The sequence below is a fragment of the Scyliorhinus torazame genome, chromosome 1, assembly GCF_047496885.1.
Source record: "Scyliorhinus torazame isolate Kashiwa2021f chromosome 1, sScyTor2.1, whole genome shotgun sequence".
Classification (NCBI taxonomy): domain Eukaryota; kingdom Metazoa; phylum Chordata; class Chondrichthyes; order Carcharhiniformes; family Scyliorhinidae; genus Scyliorhinus; species Scyliorhinus torazame.
Window position 1 is genome coordinate 171,864,743 of NC_092707.1, and position 9,414 is coordinate 171,874,156.

A 9,414-nucleotide genomic window follows, 5' to 3' on the forward strand; every position below is an offset into this window, starting at 1 on the left:
ATGCCGAACTTCAGCCCCTTCTTAAAGAGGGCCACTTTCACCTTTTCGAAACTCGCTCTCCTTTTAGCCAGCTTTGCACCCATGTCCTGATACACACGCAGCTCACTGCCTTCCCAGGTGCAACGCTTAGTCTGCCTGACCCACCTCAAAATCCGTTCCTTATCCAAGAACCGGTGCAGGCGCACCACCATCGCCCTCGGCGGCTCATTCCCCTGTGGCTTCCTCATTAGTGCCCTGTGCGCCCGGTCCACTTCCAAGGTAGAGGTGGTGGTCGCCATGGACACAGAGAAGGCCTTTGATCGAGTGGAGTGGAAATATCTGTGGGAGGTCCTGGGGCGGTTTGAGTTTGGGCAGGGATTTGTGGGACTGGGTCCAGTTGTTATATCAGGCACCGGTGGCGAGTGTGCGGATGAATCGGGTGAGTTCAGACTATTTTAGGCTGCACCTGGGGACGAGGCAGGGATGCCCACTTTTCCCATTGCTGTTCGCCCTGGCTATACAGCAGTTGGCAATGGCTCTGAGAGCATCGGGGTGTCTGGCAGCGGATAGTGCGGGGTGGGGGGGTGGAGCACAGGGTCTCGCTACACATGGATGATTTACTGCTATATATTTCACTGGGGGGATTGGAGGGACAATGGGGATATTAGAGGAATTTCGCCAGTTTTGGGATATAAATTGAATATGGGCAAGAGTGAGGGCTTTGCAGTTCAGGCGAGGGGACAGAAGAGATTGGGGGAGATGCCATTCAAGGTGGTAGGGGGAGATGCCGTTCAAGGTGGTATGGGGAGCTGCCGTTCAAGGTGGTATGGGGAGCTTTCATTATTTGGGTATCCAGGTGGCACAGGAGTGGGAGCAGCTGCATAAGCTGGATCTGGGTCAGTTGGTAGAATAAGTGAGGGGGGGACTTTCGGAGGTGGGATGATCTCCCACTGTCATTGGCGGGGCGGGTGCAGACAGTGAAGATGACGGTCCTTCCAAGGTTTCTGTTTGTCTTTCAGAGCCTCCCAATATTTACTCCCAAAACCTTCTTTAAAAAAAGTAAATGCGGTGATCTTAGGATTTGTTTGGGCGGGTAAAACCCCGGGGGTGAAGAAGGTGCTGCTGGCCCTTCCGAATTTTATAAATTATTATTGGGCGGCGAATATAGCGATGGTCAGGAAGCGGGTAGTGGGGGAGGGGTCGGTTTAGGAGTGGGTGGAGGCGACCTCATGTAACAACACGGGTTTGGGGGCACTGTTAACGACACATGGAGTGTCGGTGTGGGCAGTGATATTGGTAACCAACAGTTTGTTCCAGGGAGGTTCCGGGGGTGGTAACGGGCAGGGATCGAGAGATTTGAAGATCTCTTTATCGATGAGGGCTTCCCGAGGTTGGAGGAGGAGTTTGAGTTGCCAGCTGGAACTGGGTTCCGGTATCTGCAAGTGAGGGACTTTGTGCAGAGGCAGGTTTCGACCTTCTTGCACCTGCCGCTCCAGGGGCTATAGGATAAGGTGGGTTCGAGAATAGGAGTATGAGGGGAAGGTTGCAGAGATATACAAGGAACTGATGGAGAGGGAGGGAGCCCCGATAGGGGAGGTGAAGAGAAAGTGGGAAGAAGAGCTGGGCGGGGAGTTGGAAGCCTGATTATGGGAGGACGCCCTGAGGAGAGTTAATGCATCCTTATCGTGTGCCAGGCTCAGCCTGATACAATTCAAGGTTGTCCACAGGGCGCACATGATGGTGGTCCAGATGAGCACGTTCTTTGAGGGGGCGGAAGATAGGTGAGGGCGCTGTGCGGGGGGTCCTGTGAACCATGTCCATTTGTTTTGGGCATGTCCGAGGCGGAGGAGTTTCTGGCAGGGTTTGCTGACTTCAGAAGTATTAAAAGTGAGGGAGGTTCCGAGTCCAGAGGTGGCGATCTTTGGTTCTACTCAACTCAGCAGTATCACTACAATTGACAAGCATTGTTGGATACAGCAAGTATTGCACCACCAAGTTTCCACATAACAAACACTGTTCTGAACTGGTGCTTCTAGGAGAGGAGAACAATGTTGAAAGAGCATGTACATTTCTAATTTATTTATTTCTATTGTATATATTGTTGTATTTGGTCCTTTGTACCTTACGCAGGAATCCACCAAACTCTTTGACTTGTCCAACCCAGAAACTTTTATGGAGTCTCGTGTGGTAAGATAGCAATCTGATCGAAAGCATGTTATCATGGAGTCTGCTTATTACTCCTCTGGAACTTGCACCTAGCACTAACCATTCACATGTATGTTTTATTACCCTCTCAATCTTTTTCTGAAGATTGCAGGAGGTGTCTCCCTTTATATGGGAGTCACAGGTCACATGACCTTGGTCTAGCGACCACATGTTGTGTCTGTACCACCACCTGCTGAGTTATAGGGGGTGATTTTGAGCCTGCACTAGCCATGCACGGGAATGGCAACAAGGGTGCAAAATCTGGAGAGAATTGGAATACACAAATTTCTCCGATGAGATCCGGTTTCCGATTTCAACACCCCTCGCCTCCGAAGTAACGCGAAACACATAACGGGAGCCCGGAAACCTCATTTTGTTTTTATACATTTAGAGTAGCCAATTATTTTTCTTTTTCCAATTAAGGGGCAATTTAGCGTGGCCAATCCACCTAACCAGCACATCTTTGGATTGTGGGGGTGAAACCCATGCAGACATTGGAGAATGTGCAAACTCCACACGGACAGTGACCCAGGGCCGGGATTTGAACCCAGGTCCTCAGCGCCGTAGTCCCAATGCTAACCACTGTGCTACATACCGCCCGAGGAAACCTCATTTTAATGTATTAACATGTTATTAGTGAGCACTCACTCTGGGACGTCACCCCTCACTGAATATTCATCGGCACTGGTGTGTCATCACGGCAGCACCATTTGCAACAACTTTACATAAACATAAACTTTACATAGCATTGCGCAGGTCAAGGACACACAGCCTGAGTGAGAGAGATACAGACAGAGTGAGAATTTAGTAATTTGGTGCAGTGAGGTAACCAGGAAAGGTAAGTGGTTCATCTAATTTTGCTGTTTCAGTTAAAAGTGCAGTGTAGATTAGTGTCCGATTGGCTGAAGCTGCCCCCACCCTAATTGCTGAGAGGCAGTTATCTGGCAGTCACCTGAGGCCTGTTAAGGGGCACAAAGGTACACATTGTTTTCTTCTCTTTGAAGTTTTAGTGCGAGTCATCCTAAAGTCTGTATAAAAGACCGACAGAAAGCGCACATTAGTTAGTAAGCATTGCGCAGGTCAAGGACACACAGCCTGAGTGAGAGAGATACAGACCGAGTGAGAATTTGGTAATTTGGTGCAGTGAGGTAATTCGGTGAAGAGTGGGAGAAGGTGCTTTTTCCCTACTGTTTTGTTCTCTCTCTTTCTTCGGGCCTAATTTCGGGAGCCGTTCGGAGGAGGAGCAGTCTGAGTATAAAAACCTAACGGAAACTTCCTGTTTTCCAGTTTTTTTCCCAAAAGTGACGTCAGAGGGAAGCTGTGATCTGAGTGGTTGATAGCAAATCTGCCCCAAATTTAAAAAAAAAAACACAGCTAAACTCAAACTTAAATTAAACTAATTAATGAATTAGTGATGGCTGGTCAGGTGATGTGCTTGAGCTGCTTGATGTGGGAGCTGGCAGACCCCATTGCGAGCTGCAGCGACCACATCTGCAGTAAGTGTTGGCTGCTCGAAGAGCTCCGGCTCAGAGTTGATGAGCTGGAGTCTGAGCTTCAAACACTGAGGCACATCCGGGAGGGGAGACACTGTGTTTCAGGAGGCAGTCACACCTGTCAGAGTAAGTAGTTTAAATCCTGCCAGCGGCCAAGGACAGCAGGGTGTGACTGCAAGTCAGGCAGGTAAAGGGAACCAGCAGTCAGGAACTCAGGAGCCTCAGCCCTTGACTCTGTCCAACAGGTATGAGGCACTTGCTCCCGGTGTGGATGGCAAACAGGGCTGCAGGAAGGATGAGTCAGCTGACCAGGGCACCATGGTTCAGCAGGCCATTCAAGGGGAGGGAGTAAATAGGCAAGTTGTAGTTGTAGGGGATTCTATTATCAGGGGGATAGATAGTATCCTTTGTGAGCAGGATAAAGAGTCCCGCATGGTATGTTGCCTGCCCGGTGCTAGGGTGCGGGACATCTCTGACCGGCTTGAAAGGATACTGGAGAGGGAGGGGGAGGATCCAGTTGTTGTGGTCCATGTCGGTACCAACAACATAGGCAAGTCTAGGAAAGAGGACCTGTTTAGAGATAAGGAGGTAGGATTCAAATTAAAAAACAGGTCCTCAAGGGTCATAATCTCCGGATTACTGCCCGAGCCACGTGCAAATTGGTATAGGGAGGCAAGAATAAGGGAAGTTAACACGTGGCTGAAAGAGTGGTGTGGGAAAGAGGGGTTCCTTTTCATGGGTCACTGGCATCAGTTTTGGGACAAGGGGGACCTATACCATTGGGATGGTCTCCACCTGAACCGAGCTGGGACCAGTGTTCTGGCGAAAAGAATAAATAGGGTGGTCAATAGGAATTTAAACTAAAGATTGGGGGGGGGGGGGGGGGGGGGGAAGGGAAAGTCAGGGAACCAAGAGGTGAAGTAATCAGTGGGAAGCGTAGCTGCTTAGGAATACAAAAAAGCACGAAAAGACAAAACTCAGGAGAGGTTACGATAGTCCCCATCCCACAAAATATGACACAGTGTATGGAAAGGCTCAGTAAACCAAGGTCCACCACACTAAGAAAACAAAAAGGGACGGTCAATAGAGAATTAAAGGTGCTATATTTAAATGCGCGCAGTGTACGGAACAAGGTAGATGAGCTTGTGGCCCAGATTGTGACTGGCAGGTATGATGTGGTAGGCATCACAGAGACATGGTTGCAGGGGGTTCAGGACTGGCATTTAAACATCCAGGGATTCACAACCTATCGAAAAGACAGGGAGGTGGGCAGAGAGGGCGGGGTTGCCTTGTTAATTAGGAATGAAATTAAATCAATAGCACTAAATGACATAGGGTCAGATGATGTGGAGTCTGTGTGGGTAGAGTTGAGGAACCACAAAGGCAAAAAAACCATAATGGGAGTTATGTACAGGCCTCCTAACAGTGGTCAGGACCGGTGGCACAAAATGCACCATGAAACAGAAAGTGCATGTCAGAAAGGCAAGGTCACAGTGATCATGGGGGACTTCAATATGCAGGTGGACTGGGTAAATAATGCTGCCAGTGGACCCAAGGAAAGGGAATTCATTGAATGTTTACAGGAGGGCTTTTTGGAACAGCTTGTGATGGAGCCCACGAGGGAACAGGCCATTCTGGACTTAGGTGTTATGTAATGAGCCAGACTTGATTAAAGATCTTAAAGTAAGGGAGCACTTAGGAGGCAGTGATCATAATATGGTAGAATTCAATCTCCAATTTGAAAGAAAGAAGGTAGAATCAGATGTAAAGGTGTTACAGTTAAAGGTAACTACAGGGGCATGAGGGAGGAACTGACGAAAATCGACTGGGAGCAGAGCCTAGTGGGAAAGACAGTAGAACAGCAATGGCAGGAGTTTCTGGGAGTAATTGAGGACACAGTGCAGAGGTTCATCCCAAAGAAAAGAAAGGTTATCAGAGGGGGGATTAGGCAGCCATGGCTGACAAAGGAAGTTAGGGAATGCATCAAAGCAAAAGAGAAAGCCTATAATGTGGCAAAGAGTAGTGGGAAGTCAGAAGATTGGGAAGGCTACAAAAACAAACAGAGGATAACAAAGAGAGGGATAAGGAAAGAGAGGATCAAATATGAAGGTAGGCTAGCCAGTAACATTAGGAATGATAGTAAAAGTTTCTTTAAATACATTAAAAACAAACGGGAGGCAAAAGGTGACATTGGGCCGCTCCAAAATGACGCTGGTAATTTTGTGATGGGAAACAAGGAAATAGCTGAGGAACTAAATAAGTACTTTGCGCCAGTCTTCACAGTAGAAGACATAAGTAATATCCCACCAATTCCGGAGAGTCAGGGAGCAGAGTTGAATATGGTAGCCATCACAAAGGAGAAAGTGCTAGAGAAACTAAGAGGTCTAAAAATTGATAAATCTCCGGGCCCAGATGGACTACATCCTAGAATTCTAAAGGAGATAGCTGAAGAAATAGTGGAGGCGTTAGTTATGATCTTTCAAAAGTCACTGGAGTCCGGGAAAGTCCCAGAGGATTGGAAAATCGCTGTTGTAACCCCCTGTTCAAGAAGGGAACAAGGAAAAAGATGGAAAATTATAGGCCAATTAGCCTAACCTCGGTTGTTGGCAAGATTCTAGAATCCATTGTTAAGGACGAGATTTCTAAATTCTTGGAAGTGCAGGGTCAGGTTAGGACAAGTCAGTATGGATTTAGTAAGGGGAGGTCGTGCGTGACAAACCTGTTAGAGTTCTTTGAAGAGATAACAAATAGGTTAGACCAAGGAGAGCCAGTGGATGTTATCTATCTTGACTTCCAAAAGGCCTTTGATAAGGTGCCTCACGGGAGACTGCTGAGTAAAATAAGGGCCCATGGTATTCGAGGCAAGGTACTAACATGGATTGACGATTGGCTGTCAGGCAGAAGGCAGAGAGTTGGGATAAAAGGTTCTTTTTCGGAATGGCAACCGGTGACGAGTGGTGTCCCGCAGGGTTCAGTGTTGGGGCCACAGCTGTTCTCTTTATATATTAACGATCTAGATGACGGGACTGGGGGCATTCTGGCTAAGTTTGCCGATGATACAAAGATAGGTGGAGGGGCAGGTAGTATGGAGGAGGTGGGGAGGCTGCAGAAAGATTTAGACAGTTTAGGAGAGTGGTCCAAGAAATGGCTGATGAAATTCAACGTGGGCAAGTGCGAGGTCTTGCACTTTGGAAAAAAGAATAGAGGCATGGACTATTTTCTAAACGGTGACAAAATTCATAATGCTGAAGTGCAAAGGGACTTGGGAGTCCTAGTCCAGGATTCTCTAAAGGTAAACTTGCAGGTTGAGTCCGTAATTAAGAAAGCAAATGCAATGTTGTCATTCATCTCAAGAGGCTTGGAATATAAAAGCAGGGATGTACTTCTGAAGCTTTATAAAGCATTAGTTAGGCCCCATTTAGAATACTGTGAGCAATTTTGGGCCCCACACCTCAGGAAGGACATACTGGCACTGGAGCGGGTCCAGCGGTGATTCACACGGATGATCCCAGGAATGGTAGGCCTAACATACGATGAACGTCTGAGGATCCTGGGATTATATTCATTGGAGTTTAGGAGGTTGAGGGGAGATCTAATAGAAACTTACAAGATAATGAATGGCTTAGATAGGGTGGATGTAGGGAAGTTGTTTCCATTAGCAGGGGAGACTAGGACCCGGGGGCACAGGCTTAGAATAAAAGGGAGTCACTTTAGAACAGAGATGAGGAGAAATTTCTTCAGCCAGAGAGTGGTGGGTCTGTGGAATTCATTGCCACAGAGGACGGTGGAGGCCGGGACGTTGAGTGTCTTTAAGACAGAAGTTGATAAATTCTTGATTTCTCGAGGAATTAAGGGCTATGGAGAGAGAGCGGGTAAATGGAGTTGAAATCAGCCATGATTGAATGGCGGAGTGGACTCGATGGGCCGAATGGCCTTACTTCCGCTCCTATGTCTTATGGTCTTATAAACGTGAACCGAGTGACCTTACCTCTGAGGGGGATTTCGGAGGCGAGTGCTGAGGCAGCCATCACCCTCCAGGGTGTTGAAAACTCAGGGAGCACTGCACTGGGGAGGAACATAGATAAGTTCAACTCAGGGCAGGGGGTAGGTTTCAGTATTGCAAACTTAGTGGCAGGGGTCATTTGCAGGCCTTACCTACCCTTCATGTTGGGGAAACCCTTGCTTTAAAGGGGTTTGAAGGCTAGCATGCAGGCAGTGCTTCCCGTGTTCTCTTTGCTGGGCTTGTGTCCAAAAGTGCTGTTGAGGGAACGCCCTTCCATAGTCGGAGCTGGAAAGTGGGTAGGAGGAGGTGAATACAGAGGGTCAGCATTGGGGGCAACTGTGAGGTTCTTGGGTGGGGTTCCATGAAAGGCCAGGTTGAAAGGGCAGAGTGGGGGGTCTCAGGAATGGGTTGGATCTCTTCCTCATAGGCATGAAGATCTTCTTAATGGGGGGAGGATGATTGCAGCATGAGTTGAACTGTACACTCGGGTAGCACTCTGAGGACAAAGGGGTCAAGCTGCATGGAAGTTCAATTCCACTAGTCAGGGAAGCTTGACTGCCAGGAATTAGTGTTGGGGTGGATGGCTGTGGTTGACGGAAAGCTTGTCAACTTTGCAGATTTTCCATCGATGGCGCCGGTGGGATTTGTACCAGTTTCTCACTGGAACCAACATTGCTAAACTCTGGTAAGATTCTGCCCACAGTATTCGGATTAATGAAAAGTACAGTATAGGTATAAAACTTTCAAAATTCATCACACTAATTTCTTGCTTCAATGGTATAACAGTGAGAATTCAGTAGGTTTTAGTTTCCTTGTATAAAATGATCTTGAAGTATGTGAGTAACATATATAGTTAATCGTCCATGTTGATTGATATTTATTGTCACATGTACCAAAGTACAGTGAAAAGTATTTTTCTGCAGCCAAGGGAACGTACACAGTAGACAAAGAATAATCGACAGAGTACATTGACAGTGGTGCATCAACAAATAGTGATTGGTTACAGTGCGGAAAAAGGCCAAACAAGAGCAGCATAGGGTGTCGTGAATAGTGTTCTTACAGGGAACAGATCGGTCCAAGGGAGATTTGTTGAAGAGTCTAGTAACTGTGGGGAAGAAGCTGTTCCTATGTCTCCAGTGAGTCTCGTGTGAGTCTCCAGTCTAAAAATAAGTTAAGAACATTTCTTGATTCTACCTTTAAGTACACAATTCTTTTTTTCCGCTTAAAGAGCAATTTAGCATGGCCAATCCACCTACCGTGCACATCTTTGGGTTGTGGGAGCGAGACCCACGCAGACAGGGGGAGATTGTGCAATCTCCACACGGACAGTGACCCGGGCCGGGATCGGACCTGGGTCCTCGGCGGCGTGAGGAAGCAGTGGAAACCACTGTGCCACTGTACCACCCAAGTCCATTGATTATGGATAGAGTTTACAGATACTAATTCTTAGCTTGTCACTTTTTCTATTCCTCTGTTTGTTCTTCAATCTTTACGGTGGACCGATATACAGAATTGTAAATGTTAGAATAAAATAGTTATTCTAATTTAATCAGGAGATTGATATGATATCATAAACCACAGCAGCAAATCTTAAATGCTTTATGGATGTCACTAACTCCATATCATCTTGTTGCTCAACAGTAGCCATACATTAATTTTACGAAATGTAACATATAGTTACATATGTAAAAGTAAAATAATGCTAATGATATTCAAAAGCTGTCAGAATAACTT